The 20925-nt window shown below is 46.3% G+C and overlaps 2 pseudogenes; one reads left to right on the plus strand and one right to left on the minus strand.

Moving 5' to 3' along the window:
- LOC111534514 overlaps positions 1–11412 on the plus strand; it is a 21516-nt pseudogene extending 10104 nt beyond the window's left edge.
- The window catches only part of LOC116418817, a 188167-nt pseudogene that overhangs the window by 156343 nt on the left and 10899 nt on the right, over positions 1–20925 (minus strand).

Consider the following 20925-nt stretch of genomic DNA (forward strand, 5'->3'; position numbering starts at 1 on the left):
TATTGGTCTATTCAGGGATTCAACTTCTTCCTGGTTTAGTCTTGGGATAGTGTAAGTGTCCAGGAAATTATCCATTTCTTCTAGGTTTTCTAGTTTATTTGCGTAGAGGTGTTTATATTATTCTCTGATGGTAGTTTGTATTTCTGTGGGGTTGGTGGTGATATATCCCCTTTATCATTTTTTATTGCATCTGTTTGATTCTTCTCTCTTTTCTTCTTTATTAGTCTTGCTAGTGGTATATCAATTTTGTTGATCTTTTCCAAAAACCAGTTCCTGGATTCACTGATTTTTTTTGGAGGGTTTTTTGTGTCTCTATCTCCTTCAGTTCTGCTCTGATCTTAGTTATTTCTTGCCTTCTGCTAGCTTTTGAATGTGTTTGCTCTTGCTTCTCTAGTTCTTTTAATTGTGATGCTAGGGTGTCAATTTTAGATCTTTCCTGCTTTCTCTTGTGGGCATTTAGTGCTATAAATTTCCCTCTACACACTGCTTTAAATGTGTCCTAGAGATTCTGGTATGTTGTGTCTTTGTTCTCAGTGGTTTTAAAGAACATCTTTATTTCTGCCTTCATTTCGTTATGTACCCAGTAGTCATTCAGGAGCAGGTTGTTCAATTTCCATGTAGTCGAGCGGTTTTGACTGAGTTTCTTAGTTCTGAGTTCCAGTTTGATTGCACTGTGGTCCGAGAGACAGTTTGTTATAATATCTGTTCTTTTACATTTGCTGAGGAGTGCTTTACTTCCAACTATGTGGTCAATTTTGGAATAAGTGCAATGTGGTGCTGAGAAGAATGTATATTCTGTTGATTTGGGGTGGAGAGTTCTGTAGATGTCTATTAGGTTCGCTTGGTGCAGAGTTGAGTTCAATTCCTGGATATCCTTGTTGACTTTCTGTCTCGTTGATCTGTCTAATGTTGACAGTGGGGTGTTAAAGTGTCCCATTATTATTGTATGGTAGTCTAAGCCTCTTTGTAAGTCTCTAAGGACTTGCTTATGAATCTGGGTGCTCCTGTATTGGGTTCATATATATTTAGGATAGTTAGCTCTTCCTGATGAATTGATCCCTTTACCATTATGTAATGGCCTTCTTTGTCTCTTTTGATCTTTGATGGTTTAAAGTCTGTTTTATCAGAGACTAGGATTGCAACCCCTGCTTTTTTGTTTTCCATTTGCTTGGTAGATCTTACTCTATCCCTTTACTTTGAGCCTATGTGTGTGTCTGCATGTGAGATGGGTCTTCTGAATACAGCAAACTGATAGGTCTTGACTCTTTATCCAATTTGTCAGTCTGTGTCTTTTAATTGGACCGTTTAGTCCATTTACATTTAAGGTTTATATTGTTATGTGTGAACTTGATCTTGTCATTATGATATTAGCTGGTTATTTTGCTTGCTAGTTGATGCAGTTTCTTCCTAGCATCAATGGACTTTACATTTTGACATGTTTTTGCAATGGCTGGTACTCATTGTTCCTTTACATGTTTAGTGCTTCCTCAGGATCTCTTGTAGGGCAGGCCTGGTGGTGACAAAATCTCTAAGCATTTGCTTGTCTGTAAAGGATTTTATTTCTCCTTCACTTATGAAACTTAGTTTGGCTGGATATGAAATTCGGGGTTGAAAATTCTTTTCTTTAAGAATGTTGAATATTGGCCCCCACTCTCTTCTGGCTTGTAGAGTTTCTGCCAAGAGATCTGCTGTTAGTCTGATGGGCTTCCCTTTGTGTGTGACTAGTCTGATGGGCTTCCCTTTGTGTGTGACCCTACCTTTCTCTCTGGCTGCCCTTAACATTTTTTCCTTCATTTCAACTTTGGTGAGTCTGACAATTATTTGTCTTGGAGTTGCTCTTCTCGAGGAGTATCTTTGTGGTGTTCTCTGTATTTCCTGAATTTGAATGTTGGCCCGCCTTACGAGGTTGGGGAAGTTCTCCTGGATGATATCCTGCAGGGTGTTTTCCAACTTGGTTCCATTTTCCCCGTCACTTTCAGGCACACCAATCAGATGTAGATTTGGTCTTTTCACATAATCCCATATTTCTTGGAGGCTTTGTTCATTTCTTTTTACTCTTTTTTTCTCTACACTTCTCACTTCATTTCATTCATTTGATCTTCAGTCACTGATGCTCTTTCTTCCAGTTGATCGAGTTGGTTACTGAAGCTTGCGCATTTGTCACGTAGTTCTTTTGTTATGGTTTTCATCTCCATCAGTTCTTTTATGGACTTCTCCACATTGGTCATTCTAGTTAGCCATTCATCAAATCTTTTTTCAAAGTTTTTAGTTTCTTTGCGCTGGTTATGTAGTTCCTCCTTTAGCTCTGAGAAGTCTGATCTACTGAAGCCTTCTTCTCTCAACCCGTCAAAGTCATTCTCCATCCAGCTTTGTTCCATTGCTGGCAATGAGCTGTGTTCCTTTGGAGGGGTAGATGCACTCTGATATTTTGAATTTCCAGCTTTTCTGCACTGCTTTTTCCCCATTTGTGGTTTTATCTGCCTTTGGTCTTTGATGATGGTGACGTACTGATGGGGTTTTGGTGTGGGTGTCCTTTCTGTTTGTTAGTTTTCCTTCTAACAGTCAGGACCCTCAGCTGTAGGTCTGTTGGAGTTTGCTTGAGGTCCACTCCAGACCCTGTTTGCCTGGGTATCAGCAGCAGAGGCTGCAGAAGATAGAATATTGCTGAACAGTGAGTGTTGCTGATTCTTGCTCTGGAAGCTTCGTCTCAGGGGTGTACCCTGCCGTGTGAGGTGTGAGGTGTCAGTCTGCACCTAGTGGGAGATGTCTCCCAGTTAGGCTACTCAGGGGTCAGGGACCCACTTGAGCAGGCAGTCTGTCCGTTCTCAGATCTCAACCTCCATGCTGGGAGATCCACTGCTCTCTTCAAAGCTGTCAGACGGGGGCATTTACCTCTGCTGAGGTTTCTGCTGCTTTTTGTTTAGCTATGCCCTGTCCCCAGAGGAGGAGTCTACAGAGGCAGGCCGGCCTCCTTGAGCTGTGGTGGGCTCCACCCAATTCAAGCTTCCTGGCAGCTTTGTTTACCTCCTTAAGCCTCAACAATGGCGGGCGCCCCTCCCCCAGCCTCACTGCTGCCTTGCAGTTAGATCTCAGACTGCTGTGCTAGCAATGAGGGAGGCTCCCTGGGCGTGGGACCCTCTGGGCCAGGTGTGGGATATAATCTCCTGGTGTGCCGTTTGCTAAGACCCTTGGTAAAGTGCAGTATTAGGGTGGGAGTTACCCGATTTTCCAGGTGTTGTGTGTCTCAATTTCCTTTGGCTAGGAAAAGGAATTCCCTTACCCCTTGGGCTTCCCAGGTGAGGTGATGTGTTGCCCTGCTTCAGCTCTCACTGGTCGGGCTGCACCTGCGGACCAGCGCCAACTGTCCGACATGACCCAGTGAGATGAACCCGATACCTCAGTTGAAAATGCAGAAATCACCTGTCTTCTGTGTCGCTCATGCTGGGAGCTAGAGGCTGGAGCTGTTCCTATTTGGCCATCTTGGGCGTGCCCCCCGAGTTTCATTCTTGCTGCCCATGCTGGAGTGCAGCAGCACAATCTCGGCTCACCACAGCCTCCACCTCCTGGGTTCAAGCGATTCTCCTGCCTCAGCCTCCAGAGTAGCTGAGTTTACAGGCATGCACCACCATGCCCAGCTAATTTTTGTATTCTTTGTAGAGATGGGGTTTCTCCATGTTGGTCAGGCTCGTCTCAAACTCCAGACCTCAGGTGATCCGACCACCTTGGCCTCCCAAAGTGCTGGGATTACAGGTGTAAGCCACCGTGTGCAGCCTAAGAACAACTCTCTGTCACAGAGAGACCCATAGGGCCCAAAGAGCTGGTTAGGACCATGTATGCCATCTGCATAAGGTAGAGTCTCTAGCAGCCCCCACCCCATTCTTTGATCATGCAGGCAGGCTCTTAGTTTGTGCTGCTCTGCACTACTTACCTGCCTGTGATAAAAGGGGTTGGTGACTTTCTGTGCCTGTTCCCAGGCACCTTCTTGCAGCTGCAGGCATCCCCACCCCATGTGCGCTTCTGGTTTCCCTATCTCAGTGTGCCTAAAGAAATGGACAGGGGCCAGGTGCCATGGTTCACATTTGTAATCCCAGCACTTTGGGAAGCTGAGGCGAGTGGATCAGCTGAAGTTAGGAGTTCAAGATCAGCCTGGCCAACATGGCAAACCCTGTCTCTACTAAAAATACAAACATTAGCTGGACGTGGTCATGGGCACTTGTAATCCCAGCTACTTGGGAAGCTGAGGCAGGAAAATCACTTGAACCTGGAGACAGAGGTTGTGGGATGAGCCAAGATCACACCATTGCACTCCAGCCTGGGCGACAGAGCAAACTCCCTCAAAAACAAAAAAACAAAAAACAAAACAAAACAAAAAAACAAAGGAAGAAGGGAAATGGACAGGAATATGCTCACTGAGCCCCACTGTTTTTGCAGGGGCCCATCCTATGTATGTGAAGTTCGGTCATTATCCAGGAAGTTCCTCCTTTTGTGCCGAAGTTGCTTATCTGTGTTTTACAGCCTGATCTTTTAGGCTTCTCTTTGTTAGAAGACAAGTGATTTCTTTGAACTGCTTGAGGTTAAAAAGGGAGCAGTTTCTGAGCTGCTTTTTGTTAGAAGGAAAGTTTTTTGCGGGGAACTCTCTTTACCCTGTCTACCTGAATGATTTCTTTCTTATCTCCTATAATAGCAGGAGTATGGGAGGGACAAGAGTTTTGGAAGGGGCCAGAGGGCACGGCCGGACTCAGGTGAGGCTGGCACCTCCACTGTACCCTAGGGCAGAAGGAGCCTGAACTACCGGGACACAGGCGTGACCAGAGGTGAGGGCGGGGATCTCGCAGAAATGGGAGCACACACATCCCAGACAAACAGAGATGCTCTCTTCTCACTGACTTTCCACCACACAAACCCTCCAGCACCCCCAGGGCTCCCTGCCCTTAAACTTCACCCTGCACTTTGCTGCACTTGCCTGCAACCAGGGGCTCAGCAGACATTTCCCTCCCAGTCCCCTCACTGTGTCCAGAATTGGTGGGTTCTTGGTCTCACTGACTTCAAGAAATGAAGCTGCGGACCCTCGCAGTGAGTGTTACAGTTCTTAAAGATGGTGTGTCCAGGGTTTATTCCTTCAGACGTTCAGATGTGTCTGGAGCTTCTTCCTTCTGGTGGCTTTGTGGTCTCCCTGTCAGGAGTGAAGCTGCAGACTTTCCTAGGGAGTGTTACAGCTCTTAAAGGCAGCACATTTGGAGTTCTTCATTCTTCCCAGTGGGTTCGTGGCCTTGGTGGCTTCAGGAGTGAAGCTGCAGACCTTCGCAGTAAGTGTTACAGCTCATAAAGGCAGCATGGACCCAAAGAGTGAGTAGCAGCAAGATTTACTGAAAACAAGGAAAGAACAAAGCTTCCACAGTGTGGAAGGGGACCCACCAGGGTTACCCCTGGCTGGCTAGGGCAGCCTGCTTTTATTCCCTTATCTGACCCCTCCCACATCCTGCTGATTGGTCCATTTTACAGAGAGCTGATTGGTCTATTTTACAGAGAGCTGATTGGTCCCTTCTGACAGAGTGCTGATTGGCACCTTTACAATCCTTGAGCTAGACACAGAGTGCTAGACATAAAAGTTCTCCAAGTCCCTACTAGGTTAGCTAGACACAGAGTTAGCTAGGTACAGAGTACCAACTGGTGTATTTACAAACCTTGAACTAGACACAGAGTACTGATTGGTGTATTTACAAACCCTGAGCTAGACACAGAGTGCTGATTGGTGTATTTAGGATCCTCTAGCTAGACATAAAAGTTCTCCAAGTCTCCACCACATTAGCTAGATACAGAGTGCTGATTGATGCACATACAATCCTCTGGCTAGATATAAAAGTTCTCCAAGTCCCCATCCAGCTCAGGAGCCCAGCTGGCTTCACCTAGTGGATCCTTCACCCGGGCTGCAGGCGGAGCTGCCTACCAGTCCCCAGTGGCGCCTGCATTCCTCAGCCCTTGGGCTATGGATGGGATCGGTGGCAACTGAATAGGGGGTGGCGCCCATTGTGGGGGCTCGGGCCTCCGGGGAGCCCACCGCAGTGGGGGAGCTCAGACATGAAGGGCTACAGGTCCCAAGGCCTGGCAAGAATTTGAGTGCAGCGCTGGCCAGCCAGCACTGCTGGGGTACCCGGTGCAACCTCTACAGCTGCTGGCATGGGTGCCAAGCCCCTCACTACCCTGGGCTTGGCAGCCGGGTGCGGAGCCCACTGAGCCGGCGCCTGCGCCTGCCAGAACTGCCAGCGCCGCTTGCAGCCCCAGTCCCTGCCCCGGCCTCTCCCTCCACACCTCCCTGCAAGCAGAGGGAGGCAGATCCAGCCTCAGCCAGCCCAGAGAGGGGCTCCCACGGTGCTGTGGTGGGCTGAAGGGCTCCTCAAGCACCACCAGAGTGGACGCCAAGACCGAGGAGGCGCTGAGAGTGAGGGCTGCTAGCACATTGTCACCTCTCATCACTACCCACTGCCACCAAACAGGTCACATGGTTTTACCTTCAATCTCAGCCCAGCCCTCTCACCCCACAGGCCTCCCTCACCTCCCCATCCATGAGGGGGCTCTCACCACCTCCCCCACCAACCGGCACCTTCTGCCGCTTGCTAAGTACACACCCACACACTCCAGAACCTGTGCAGGGGGGATGGGAAGTATCATTCTCCCCAGGACGACCCTGGGAATGCAGGTGAGTAGAGGCACCCACTTCTGCCCTTGGGCCAAGACCTCCTATTCTTCCTATTCAGGAGCCAGCGTCGTATAGAATGGTAGGCTGGAGGTGGCAAACACTTTCTAGAAAGGAAGGCAGGAGGCACTTTGGTCTTTTCAAGGCATGGGTTATCTGTCTTTGTGTCAAGTCCTGTCCCTTTGTAGAGCAACAGCTGGCCAGAAAAACCTGAAAATAAAAGAGGGAACAGAGTTGGACACTGGCCTAAGTTACTGACCCCAGATGAGGATACACAGAGTGACACAACAGTTGATGGACCATCCCCTAGGGTGGCATCTCCAGATGGGGTCTCAGGTGCAACTCCAAAAGTCAGAGCCAGTTCCTGCTCTGTCTGTGACTTCTGGGTGGTATGGATGTGATGGGAGCCAGGGTTCCATGGTTTGGGGTCTACTCTCCCCTCCTTTGCTGCTGAGTGGCATCTATGGTCCACCTGGACCATCAGGGACCCTCCCTGAAGCCTTGGGTGTGAACTGAGGGTGAGAGGGTGCAGTCATGTGGTGTCCTGGGGATCAGGACCAACTTCTTGTGCAGCTTCTTGGTTCCCTGTGGCCCTGCTCCTGCCCATCCCAGGAGAACCACCTGCATCTTCTCATTGCTGGGTCTTCCTAGTGACATGCAGGGTGAGGAGTCCACCCCATAATGGGCAGCTCTGAAGCCGTGTGGTCACTGCCCTCCCATGACTGGAGGCCTCATCTCTGCCAGGGCCTAGGACGATACGGGAACCACTTTTGAAGGGTGTGATTTATTTCCTGGTGCCAGTAGCATGGGCTTGCTTCTGGGCATTAGGGGACCTTGTTGATTCTCCAGTTAGAAATTGCTACAGACTCTACACAAAATGTTTTTCGACCACAGATGCTTCTAGAATCTAATATGTACTGAGTCGTAGGGCCCTAGTGACAGGTCCAGCCACACTCATCACGCATGGATTGTCTGTGGCTGCTATCAAGATACAGGGGGAGAGTTGATCAGTGACAACAGGGACTATGTTGCCAGCAAGCCCCTTATATTCACAATACAGCCCCTCACAGCAAGCTCTGCGGGCCATGCGTTTATGTGAGGAAGCCAGAAAAGAAGCTTTGCACTTGTTGTGAGGTTGAAGGGTCTTTCCTCATTGGAATCTGGACTCTGCTTCTAGTAATGGATCCTGGGTCTGTCTGAGAAGTGGCTTAGTGCTGGAAACTCAGCAAAGTAACACAGTTTTTTATGAAATGTCCACTTTCCTCTTCCCAATCATCCATCTCTCTGTTTTGTCTTTATTTATTGTGGTGAAAGTCCAGCAGGATCCGGGTGAGTCGCTGTTTTGCCTCTTGGTCCCCCTTGTTCTATGAGCCATGAGCGTAGCTCTCTGTGGCTCAGGACTCCAGCTGGCATTGTGACTTCTCTAATCATTTTTGTCATTGCACCTTCCCTGCTCCTGACAGGTGACAGCCTCCACCTGGGATCGGTTATTTCAGATCATTACTCCTGGGAGCCACTTAGGGAACAGCATTTCCTACCCTGGCTTTCAGCAACAGGCATCCCTGTGTTTCTTGACAGTCTGCTGCCTTCTCCCAGGGCCTGCTTTATATGCTGGGTAAACAGGAGTCCTCCAGGCTTCCCAGGAGCACAGAGGATGGACATTGTTCTGGATTTTCACACTCAGATCCCTCTAGCATGGGCACTTCTCTGAGCCTGTGATCCCTTCCTCTAAACCCTGCCTTAGAAGTTCTAGATTTTCTACTTCTCGCCCTGTCAACCATCCCTTTTCCAAGGTTTCAGGAATGCGTCTCATAGCAGATGGGCATCATCACCAGGGACTTTGCTAATGTGTTAAATCCTGGGACTATGACAATAATCTCTTTTTGATTCAAATTGGATTCTGTCCTCATCCCACTCACTGAACTGGAGCATCCTAGGGCAGCCCCCACACCCTCTCCTACCTCCTGCAGTCCACAGGGGCTGCTGCCAAAGATCCTCCTCATCCAGGCCTTCTCCTGACACAGCAGGCCTGGCACCTCCATGACAAGGTAATGTGCTGACCCATGTGGGCAGAGCCCAGGTGGGATATGTCTTGGGAGGATGCATGGTTTCATGGCTGCAGGGACCTTCCTTGCCTTGTACTCAAGCAAGGGAGACACTCTAGTCTTTAACTACTTGACATGACAGTCCTGGCTGGGGCACATCTTGCTCTGCCAGCCCAGCCCCTCAGAGATATTTACTTGCAGTCACCATAAGGAAGAGGAGGGGTCTCAGGTTCCACTTCCCCCCACACCAGCCCTCTCCTGTGTTTATCTTCTGCACGCACAATCTTTGCTATGACTTCATCATCACTCCTAAGTTCAGACCTGAACCACAGTGGTGTGAAGTTCAAGACCAGGTGGATGAAACGCCTTTTCTTCACTATGACTGTTTTAACCACAAGGCCAAAGCCTTTGCTTCTCTGGGGAGGAAAGTCAATGTCACAAAAGCCTGGGAAGAACAAACTGAAACCCTAAGAGACGTGGTAGATTTCCTCAAAGAGCAACTGCCTGACATTCAAGTGGAGAATTGAATACCCAGCGGTAAGTTTAAAATGGCCCAGGACAGGAGGGAGCAGACACTATAGTAGCTTAGAAGGCTTTAATGGGTTCATATAAAAAATAAATCAGGTTGGCGTCCTTGCACGTGTGTGCCTAATCTCAGCTGGTCCACCCGAGACCACCTGAACACCAACCCTAGTCCCCTGCACGGCCCCTTATCCACTCCGACAAGGTGAAAGAAACAGTCATGAACCAGGAAAAACCTGCCAAACTGCAGGCACAAGTGTGCATTGGTGGGAAAAGACCTGCTCACAGAAAGAAGAAGGTGGTTCATATAACAGCCACAGCAGAAGATAAAAACTTTCAGTTCTCCTTAAAGAAGTTAGGGGTAAACAATATCTCTGGTATTGAAGAGGTGAATGTGTTTACAAACCAAGGAAGAGTGATCCACTTTAACAACCCTGAAGTTCAGACATCTCTGGCAGGGAAAGCTTTCACCATTACAGGCCATGCTAAGACAAAGCAACTGACAGCAATGCTACCCAGCATCTTCATCCAGCTTGGTGCAGACTGTGACTAGTTTAAGGAGACTGGCTGAAGCTCTGCCCAAACAGTCTGTGGATGGACCAGCACCACTTGCAACTGGAGAGGATGACGATGATGAAGTTCCTGATCTTGTGGAGAATTTTGATGAGGCTTCCAAGCATGAGGCAAAATGAATTGAGCCAACTTCTGAAGATAAAACTTGAAGAAGTTACTAGGAACTGCTATTTTCTATTATGACTGCTTTTTAAGAAATGTTTGTTTATGGATATGATAAAATCTAGGTCACTAATACTTTTAAGCCCAAGCCCCTTGGACACTGAGCTCCTTTCAGTTTTTGCATATACACAATTTATTCTTTGCAGCTAATTAAGCCGAAGAAGCCTGGGAACAAAGTTTGAAACAAAAGTTAATAGTGTTCTTTGCCTAGTTAAAAAATAAATTAATTAATTAAAAATAAACAAATCAGGTTTATATCATTCAAGAGGTCAAAGAGCAAGGGCAGCAGACAGGAAAGGAAGCAGGGTGGGACTCAGAATTTCTCAAGATCAGAGCTGATCTCTTTCCAATGGGGCAGAGCCCCTCATTCTGCGGGCCAGGATGTCTTGTGAGCACGAAGCCCATGGACACGGCAGAGGATCTTGGCAGTTCCTCTTCAATGGACAGAGGTTCCTCCTCTTTGACCCAAACAACAGAAAGTGGACAGTGCTCCATCCTGGAGCCAAGAAGATGAAAGAGAAGTGGGAGAAGAACGGGGATGTGACCAGGTTCTTCCAGAAGATTTCACTGGGAGACTGAAACTTGGCTTGAGGAATTCTTGATACACTGGGAAAACATGCTGAAGCTAACAAGTAAGTGGGAAGAAAACAAAGGTTGCTGTCCTGAGTTCAAATCTAATCAGCCCAGTGTGTGTGTGTGTGTGTGTGTGTTTGAGTGAATGTGAACAGGACCCCCTCATAGAGGGCTCCTCCTTGGGGTGCCTGTGCTCTCCTATCCTCCTCTCCCTTCTCACTTCTGACTCCTCTTCCTCACTGCACTTGCTTTTGCTCCTCTCCTTGTGGATTTATCACAGCCTCGAAACTGCAGGTGTCACTGGGTTTTCAGACGTGGAAAAGTGATCTGGGTTCTCCTTCACCATTTAAACCAACATTTGTATCCTTTCTGAAGGCTGAAGATGACACCAAAAAGCCCCTGTGAGCAGGGTCTCGATCAAACTCGCCCTTCTGGCTGGCGACTTGCCCACCACCTACTGTATATGTCCAGAGGCCTCCAGCAGATCAGGATGACACCATGGACCCAATAGCTTTTTCACTGCCTTGATCCCTTTTGTCAACAATTTTACCACTGGTTATTCCTAACATCTTATGCTATTTTCTCTTGGTGCTACCTGATGGAATTTTTACACTTAAAGTTCTGGCTGACTAAACAAGATATGTCAACATTTTCTTTCTTCTGCTTTTCTTTGGAAAATCAGTTACTGCTTTGAATGGTGACACTGTTCTTCCAAATGATATTGTCAGTAAAACAATCATGTTAGACTTCAGGCCTCCAGGTGTTCCTTTCAAGTCCTGAAAGATAATTATTTAAATATCTAATAAAAATTATGTTAATGATTGTTTCCTATAGTAATTTATTGCCGTGTACTGATATTAAATAAATAGTTCTATGTCCCAAAAACCTACTGAGTTTGGAATTTTGTTGTATTACCCAGTAGAGAATTAATGTTATTTCATTTTTCCTCCATGATAGGGAGTAATAAATGAGTGATTCTGCTAGATTTTGTGTGGAAACAGAGAATCTACAAAACATGGCTGAAAAAATCAGAGATAATACAAATACATGGAAAAATATTTCATGCTCATGGGTTGGAAGAATCAATATAGTTAAAATGGCCATACTTCCAAAAGCAATTTATAGATGAAACATTATCCTTATTAATATCAGTGTCATTTTTCACAGAATTAGAAAAATGTAATCTAAAAGTGATTTGGAATTTAAAAAGAGCCCAAATAGCCAAAACAATCATAAGCAAAAAGAACAAAGCCAGAGACATCACATTGCCCAACTTCAAACTATAATATAAGGCTATGGTGATCAAAACAGAATGGTACTGGTACAAAAATAGGTCAGTAGAACAGAATCGAGAGCTCAGAAAGAAACCTTCACACCTCCAGCCATGTAACCTTCAACAAAATCAACAAATCAACAAAATAATGGGGAAAGACTCCCTATTCAACCACTGGTGCTAGGATAGCTGGCTAGCCATGTGCAGAGGAATGAACTGAACGCCATCTTTCACCATATATGTACAATATCTCAACATGGATTAAAGATTTAAATGTAAGTCTTAAAACTATAAAAATCCTGGAAGATGACCTAGGAAATACCACTCTGGACATAGGACCTGGCAGAGATTTCATGATGAAGACACCAAAAGCAATTGCAACCAAAACCAAAAATTGACAAATGGGATCTCATTAAACTAAAGAACTTCTGCACAGCAAAAGAAACTAGCAACACAGTAAACAGCCTATAGAACAGGAGAAATATCTGCACACTATGCAACTGACAAAAATGTCTAATATGCAGAATCTACAAGGAGCTTAACTCAACAAGCAAGAACAAAAAACCCACTTAAAAAGTAAGCAAAGAACATGAACAGATGATTTTCAAAAGAAGACCTGCAAGTGGCCAACAAACATGAAAAAATGCTCAATATGAATCATCATCAGAGAAGTGCAGATCAAAACCATAGTGAGCTACCATCTCATACCAAATGGCAATTCTTAAAAAGTCGAAAAACCACAGATGTTGGTGAAGCTGAGGAGAAAAGCGAACACTTAGACACTGTTGCTGTGAAAGCAAACTAGTCCAGCCACTACGGAAAGCAGTTTGGAGATTTCTCAAAGAAGATAAAATAGAACTACCATTCAATCCAGCAATCCTACTGCTGGGGATATATCTAAAGGAAAATAAATTTATTCAATCAAATAGACCCATATGTTCACTGCAGTGCTATTCTCATGAGCAAGGACACAGAATCAGTCTAAGTGCCCAGCAGCAGTGGACTGAGTGCACCATGGAAATCTATGCAGCCACGAAAGATAACAAAATCATCTCCTTTTCAGCAACATGGATGGAGCTGGAGGCCATTATCCTAGGTGACCTAACAGAAGAACAGGCAACTGCATACTGCAGGTTCTCGTTTATAAGTGGGGGCTAAACATTAAATATACATGAATGTAAAGATGGGAACCACAGACACTGGAGATCACTAGACAGGGGAGGAAGGTGGGGCACGTGGGCTGAAGCACCACTCACTGGGAGCTAAGCTTACTGGCTGGGTGATGGGATTGTTGGGACCCCAAGCCACAGCCTCCCACAATTGACCCATGTAACAAACCTACACGTGTACTCTTTAATCTATAAAAAGAGTTGAAATTAAAAGTGAATAAAGAAAATAAAATGACACGAGACAAAAAAAATGGGTTTAACTGACAGGGTAAGAGAGAAATCTGCACTATCAACTCTAACTCTGCTCTTAAAAAGAATAGTCATTTAAAATCAGTGTAGGGTACATGATCATAATCTTATACAGATTACATATGATTGTACCAAAACCCTAACATTAAACACTGTGTAATGGAATTATGGATAATTGCCACCTTGTTATTTATACCCTTCTTTTTTTGTCCCATTTTCAAGTGACATTTTTTGTTTATCCTCAGGATCTCATTGCTTCCAGGGGTCTCTTTCTGTACCTACTACCTTCTTTTCCATTGTTCACCTCAGCCCTTCCTCTGGCCTGGGACTATGGCTTCCTTGGCACTGAAGGCACAAGAACTGCATTCAGCCTCGGGAGACAGGAGGATGCAGGGCAGGCTGTGGGGGTGGTCTCGGCATTGCAGACGAGTCTAACAGCACCCAGTCTCCATTGCAGACAGCTGCATTTCTCCACCATGTTGGCTAAAACCAAGTCAACCTTGCCCCTTTCTTGATTGGTTTTTGTCTCACTCTTCCCAACTACTTGTTGAAAATTCATATTCTTCCACCTCACATTTCTTTCTACTTCTTGACCTCACAATGTATACTGATTTATTGTGCCCAGAAAATACTGGTCCCACCATGTCCTAAGTTACCATCTAAAGTATAGTGAATGAATGGACAAGAGGCCCCTGCCCCAATCACTGCCTCTCATTTATTCACTCATAGGATTAGTACAGCCTCAGCACCAACAGTGGACTGTGCTATGGATGCTTCCCTGAAGAAAACAGACAAAATCCCTGCTCCAGTGGGGACAGCAGGTGAACGTAATGAGCAGGTGCATTGCATCGGGTGTAGGAAGGTGACAGATGATTCAGGGGGCGGGGAACAAGGTTGTGGGAGGAAGACTGGGAGGGGAGCCCCCAGGTCTTCAGTAGCCTGAACAAGAAGGTCTCCAAAACATTTGACGTGTGAGTCCTGGCTTCAAGAAGGTGAGCATTCCCGCAGGATGCAGAGCCCGCAAATATGGCTTGGAGTGGTCCAGTGAAAATCCAGAAGGTGCCTCCATAACATTTTCAAGACAACCCTAAAACAAAAGAAATACCCAAGAATGTATTTATTAAGTAATTAGGACCAAACAATAAATATTTATGACCTAGCAATTTAATCGCCATTTATAAAAGTATTTCACATGAATTGAAAAAGTTTATTTCATTCTCTTTTTTTTTTTTTTTTTTGAGCTGGAAGGGTTGGGTGTCATTTATTGACAGCAATTTATATACATTTGTTTCCTTCTCATGGTTGTTTCCTTCCCAGCGCAGGCACAGAGCCCTTGAGAAAGGTAGTCTCTGAACCAGGGAGCCAGGAATGCAGGTCGGACACATTTTTGGCAGGCAAGTTCAGCTCCAGCAGGATGCAATCCTTCAAGTTGGAATTCCATTGGGTATTTGAGAGGCATCAAGGTGGGGGGTAGAGAAGGAATCTCCAACAGGACTCACATCTCGGTCCAAGCCTCCTCATTATCCAAGTCCTTACAAGTTTTAGGACCCTGGGGGACAACAATCAGGCCCATCCACCTCAGCAGGGGCAGATTCTTCAACCTGTGTCCAGTTCACACACACCTGCTTCCACTGGTCACACAGTTCAAGAGAATCAGCCTTATGTTAAACGACAGACTGCATCTTCTCTGCCCTTCCCTGGCACCTCTCTTCAGCGACATCTGCACAGGAACTGCTGGGAAGATGGATACATAGACACTGGTTACATTTGTTGTGATGCAGTCATTCTATGCAATATCATGCAGAGATGAAAAGAATCTGTATGTGCCGGTCTTGGAAGATCTTCAAAGTGTGTTATTTTGGGATAGAATCTGCATACAGCAGAGTGCCTATGGGCTTATCTTTGTTATAAAAACCAGCATTGATACATACACACATCTGTACTAATTAGTAAGGAAAACGGTGTTTCCGTAACTTATTGCTAGTCTGTTTATCCATTTTAGGAAAAATCAGTGTAGTTGAAAAGCCATGGTGGCAGGAATTGGTCACCACCGGCCCAGATTCTATACTGCCCTACACATCATCTCAACTGAGGTTGCCAGAGGAACAGGATGTGGAATGCAGTCACGTTTCAGAGAGAAACCTAGAGTCAAGCTGGACCAGGGGTCTTGCCCTGACCTCTGCCTCTTCACCCAACCCCCACCTGGTCCGGCAGTGACTCTGGAGGGACTGTGACAATGCTGAGAGGACAGTGAAATGGGGAGGCAATGGTGAGAGCATGGTGAACACAGAGCACCCAGACCCCACAGCATCGAGGGAGGAGCTAGTGTGATGTTGGGAGCTCTGGGAAGGCAGGGAGCCTGGGTGCAGCACTCACGGCTCCTCTTATCTGGGACAGGATTGTGGTGGATGATGATAAGAGTTTCCTGAAGAGCACAGTTTTCAAGCCTGGCAGAATGACTCACCCCAGTTGCACTCACAGCCAAGACCTACTCGGCCTTTGGACCAATCTACCGCAGGGGACGGTAAAGTCAGGAGTGTGAATACTACTGAGCCTTCTGCCAGGGCATAGGAAACAGCAGCTGGAGGACGGCCAGCAGGAGGCTCAGACTACCCTACCCCCTACTCTCTCACTTTGAGTGGGGAGGAAGCCTTGAGCCCAGGGTGTTGAGGTTTCAGTGAACTATGCTCATGCCACTGCACTCCAGACTGGTGACAGAGCAAGACTCTGTCACACACAAGCTCACACACACAAATTAAATTGTGGTATAATACACGTAACAGGAATGTTTCCATCTTAACCATTTTTAAATGTAAAAGTATCTTTTTCAAAATGCAATATTTTCACCTGCCTGAGCAATCCTGGACCTTCTTCACCTGAATGTTTTCTTCCTAAAGCAAGGACCACTTTAAATCAGACTTTGTTAGCTTTCAATAGCTGTTGTTACAAATTACTACAAATTTAGTGTCTTAAAACAACATACATTCATCCAGGCATGGTGACTCAGGCCTGTAATCCCACCACTTTGGGAGGCCGAGTTGGGCAGATCACTATGTCAAGAGATTGAGGCCAATGTTGCGAAACCCTGTCCTACTAATAATACAAAAACTAACCGGGCGTGATGGCATGTGACTGTAGTCCCAGCTACTCGGGAGGCCGAGGCAGGAGGATCATTTGAACCTGGGAGACGGAGGTTGCACTGAGCCGAGATCATGCTGCTGCACTACGGCCTGGCGACAGAGCGAGTCTCCAACTCAAAAACAAAACAAAACAAAACAATGCAAAAACACACATTGATCCTCTTAAATTCTCGTATGGTTCTGGAGCTCAGAAGTCTGAATGGTCTTTCGAGGCTAACATCACTGTGCTGTCAGAGCTGTGTTTCTTTGGGAAGCTCTTGGAGAGAACCTGTCCCCTCCTCGCCCTTTCCAGCTTCTCCAGCTGCCCACATCCATGGCGCAGGACCCATTTCCCCACCTTCAAATGGAGCTCCCCCAGGTTGGGTCCTCAGGGTGCCCTCTGTCTGGTTCTCCCTCTTCTGTCCCTATCTTCCTGTCTAAACATCCTGTGGTTACAATGGACCCCTGGGAAATCCAGAGAATTACCCCATCTCCGGGACAGATGATGAGCAACCTCAGCTCCATCTGCAGCCTTCACTCTGCTTTCTATGTAACCCAATGTGGAGGTTCCAGGGACTCCGACCACATCTTGTCAGGGAGGTGGGAGTGGGATGATTCTGCCCAGAACCCATACTATATACTTTTTATATTTATCATTTTTACAGCACAAAATGGGGGAGGGAGCAGAGTAATATTGGAGAAGAGATTTTTCACCCTATTAAAATTAAGCATGAGGCACACACCTTTGCTCTCAATACTTTGGGAGGCCAAGTAAGAAACATTGCTTGAGCCCAGGAGGTCCAGGCTACAGTAAGCTATGATCACACCATTGCATGCCAGCCTGGGTCAGCCCAGGAGGTCAAGGCTACAGTGAGTTATCATGCCACTGCATGCCAGCCTGGGTCACAGAGTGAGACCCTGTTTCAAAAATAAAATAAGATAAAATAAGATAAAAAGTTGCTTTTTATCCACTCTAGGTTGTGATAAATTAAGATATTAATTGCTATTCCACAGGAAAACCATTAAGAAAGTAACATTTTAAAAATAATTAAGGGGCTGGGTGTAGTGGCTCATGCCTGTAAACCCAGCACTTTGGGAGGCTGAGGTGAACAGATCACCTGAAGTTGGGAGTTCGAGACCAACCTGACCAACATGGAGAAACCCTGTCTCTACTAAAAAATATAATAATACATATGAAAAGTAACAGCAAGGTGACAGGTGTAAATTCTGCCTTAGCAGTACTTCCATTACCTCTGAAACTATTAAATACTCAAAAGCAAAAGCAGAGGTTGACAGAATGCATTTTATAAATGATCTAAAGATACAATGTAGATGTAAATATACAAGTCGGTTAAAAATTAAAGGATGAAAAAGATAAAGCACACCAATAGTAAAGAATGACAGTTGAAATTGCTATTAACGATTTTTTGTTTGTGTTTCTAGAGACAGGGTCTTGATTTGTTGCCCAGGCTGGTCTTGCTCCTGGGCTCAAGCAATCCTCTGATCGTGGTCTCTCAAAAGTACTGGGATTATAGGTGTGAACCACAATGCCCAGCCTGAAATTAATAATATCAAGCAATATGGTGTTTAAGACAAACAATTTTTTCTGAAACACTCTTTTAAAACTAAATAATTAAAAAGAAAATTTAAAAAATCAGAAAATAAGATATATTAAAACAAAAACACAGCATATTATAACTTATGAGAAGCAACTAAAGCAGTGCTTAGAGGGAAATGTATTGCTGTCAATGTGAATATATTGAGAAAGAGAAAGGAAACAAAGGAGTAATCTCAAGTTGAGAACCTAATATTTCACTTGAAGAAACTCAAAAAAGAAGCCATCTACTCAAAATAAACAAACAAACAAACAAAAAGAATAGAAATTAGACTGTAAATAAATGAAGCAGAGAAGAGAAATACAATGGAGAACTCAACAAAACCGAAAGCTGGGGCTTTGAAAAGCTTGGTCATTGGCATTGGAGGTGGCTTTGATGGATTTCTACAAACAGACCAGGGAGAGGAAAGGAAAAGTAGTTCTCAAAAGAGGGAAGACTAAGGAGAAAGGTCTGAAAACACAGTGACACCCACAGTTTTGAGGCTGGCAAGAAATCCACAGTGAGTGGAGCAGAAGCAAGTGCAGTGAGGAAGAAGAGTCAGGAGGGAGAAGGAAGAGGAGGATGGGAGAGCACAGGCATGCCAGCAACCCCAGGAGGTGCCCCTCATGAGGGGGTCATGTTCACACTTGCTCACACACACACACACCACACTCACACACACTCACACTCATGTCATCACACACACTGTCACACAGAAACCTACACCCCCACAAACACACACACACACACACAGGGGTGTAACTCGATGGCATCTCCAGGGCTCTCCCAGTACTCCCCGGTCAGTTACCTGCTGGCTCCAGCCTCTTCTCCCTGTGCATGGGGAAGTCGCTAAGCCAGCTCTTGCAGTCCCCCTTCCAGACCTTCTGGAGAAACATGACCACTTGCCTTCATTCACCTACTTGTCTTCCATCTGTCTGCCTCAGGCACAAATCACTGTTCATTTTCTGTTCTCTGAGTCAAAGAGGAGGAAGGTCTGTCCATCGAAGTCTAAATGCCAAGATCCACTACTATGTCCATCACCTTCCCGCTCACAAGACATCCCGGCCTGCAGGGTGAGGGGTTGTACTCCCTCGGAAAGAATCAGCTCTGGTTCTGACACATCCTGTGCCACCACCCTGTCCCCCTTCCAGTCTCCTGGCCTTGCTGTCTCTACCACATCCTGTTCTTGCCTCTGGCCCTCTCGGGGAGTGAGTCGATCTTTCCATTTTTGTTTTATTTTTTTGAGATGGAGCCTGTATCTGTTGCCCAGGCTGGAGTGCAGTGGTGCGATCTCAACTCACTGCAACCTCCACCTCCTGGGTTCACTCCATTCTCCTGCCGAGTAGCTGGGACTACAGGCGCCTGCCACAACGCCCGGCTAATTTTTTGTGTTTTTGGTAGAGACGGGGTTTCACGGGGTTAGCCAGGATGGTCTCAATCTCCTGATCTCGTGATCCGCCCGCCTTGGCCTCCCAAAGTGCTGGGATTACAGGCGGGAGCCACTGCGCCCGGCCAATCTTTCCATTTATATTGCTACAGAAAAACAATAAATGCCTCTAATCTACCACTGTGTCTGCTCCCTCCTGTCCTGGGCCGTTTTAAACATATCCCTAGCTGTGTCATTCTCCACCTGAATGTCCAGCAGTTGCTCTGTGAGCATTTCCTCCAACTCTCTCAGTACTGGGTTCTGTGCTTTCCAGGCCCTTGTGACATTTATTTCCCTCCCCAGGGAACTGAAGGGTTTAACTGTCATGTTGTAACAGTCATAGAGAAAAAAAATCTTTTTATCCACTTGGCCCTGAACCTCGCACCACCATGGTTCAGATCTGAACTTAGGGATGATGGTGACGTCATAGCAAATAGAGTGAGGTCTGTGCAGGAGAAATGCAGGTGAGGATTGGATGAGAGTAAAAGGACAGCTAGATACCCCTCCCCCACAGTGACAGCAAGAGGATGCCTCTGGATGGATGGGCTGGCCAAGTAAGCAGTGCCCTCTCCGGGGCTGTGGCCTCCACCAGGCAAAAGTGAGTGCTCCACCCTTGCTTGAGGACAAGGAGGAGGAAGAGGATCCTGCCTGCTGAGAAACAACATGTCCCAAGAAATGTCCCAGTGCCCCTATGTCCACATTGTTAACACATGACCTTGCCAGGGAGGTGCCTGGCCTGCTACAGGAGGAAGGGCCTGGATTGCAAAGGATCCTTAGCAGCAGCCCACGGGGACTGCCGGAGGTGGAAGAGGGGAGGGGCTGCTTCTGAGGATGCTGAACATGTTGGGGTGGGGTGAGGACAGAATCCAAGTTGGATGAAGGAGAGTTTATTATCATGGTCACAGGATTTAACACATTGGTAAAGTCTCTGGTGACGGTGCTCATCTGCTAAGAGAATGCATTCTGGGAACTTTGGACAAACGGATGGTCCGCACAGCAAAAAACAGAAAATCCAGAACTTCTGAGGCAGGGAGTAGAGCAGGGGACCAAAGACTCAGAGAAGTGCCCATGCCGGAGTGCTCTGAATGTGAAAATCCACAGCAATGTCCATCCACTGTGCTCATGGGAAGCCTGGAGGACTCCTGTTTACCTGGCATGTAAAGAAGGCCCTGTGAGAAAGCAGCAGAATGGGAAGAAGCTCAAGGATGCCTGTTTCTGAAGGCCAGAGCTGTAGATAGGAGATGCTGTTTTTGAAATGGGCTCCCAGGAGTAATGCGAAGAAAAATCCTGAAATAATAGATCCCAAGTGGAGGGCTCTTAACTGTCAGGAGCACGGAAGGTGCAATGATGGAAATAATTAGAGAAGTCACAATGCAGCTCAGGACGTAAGCCACAGAGAGCTATGCCTGTGGCTCATAGAACAAGGGGTTCTGAGAGGCAAACAACATGGACAGCCAACCTGGATATGGCTGGATTTGTATGATTACAACAAGTGAACATTAAAAACAAGGAAGGATGGCCTGGA

Source organism: Piliocolobus tephrosceles, chromosome 5 (genome assembly GCF_002776525.5).
Source record: "Piliocolobus tephrosceles isolate RC106 chromosome 5, ASM277652v3, whole genome shotgun sequence".
NCBI classification, from domain to species: domain Eukaryota; kingdom Metazoa; phylum Chordata; class Mammalia; order Primates; family Cercopithecidae; genus Piliocolobus; species Piliocolobus tephrosceles.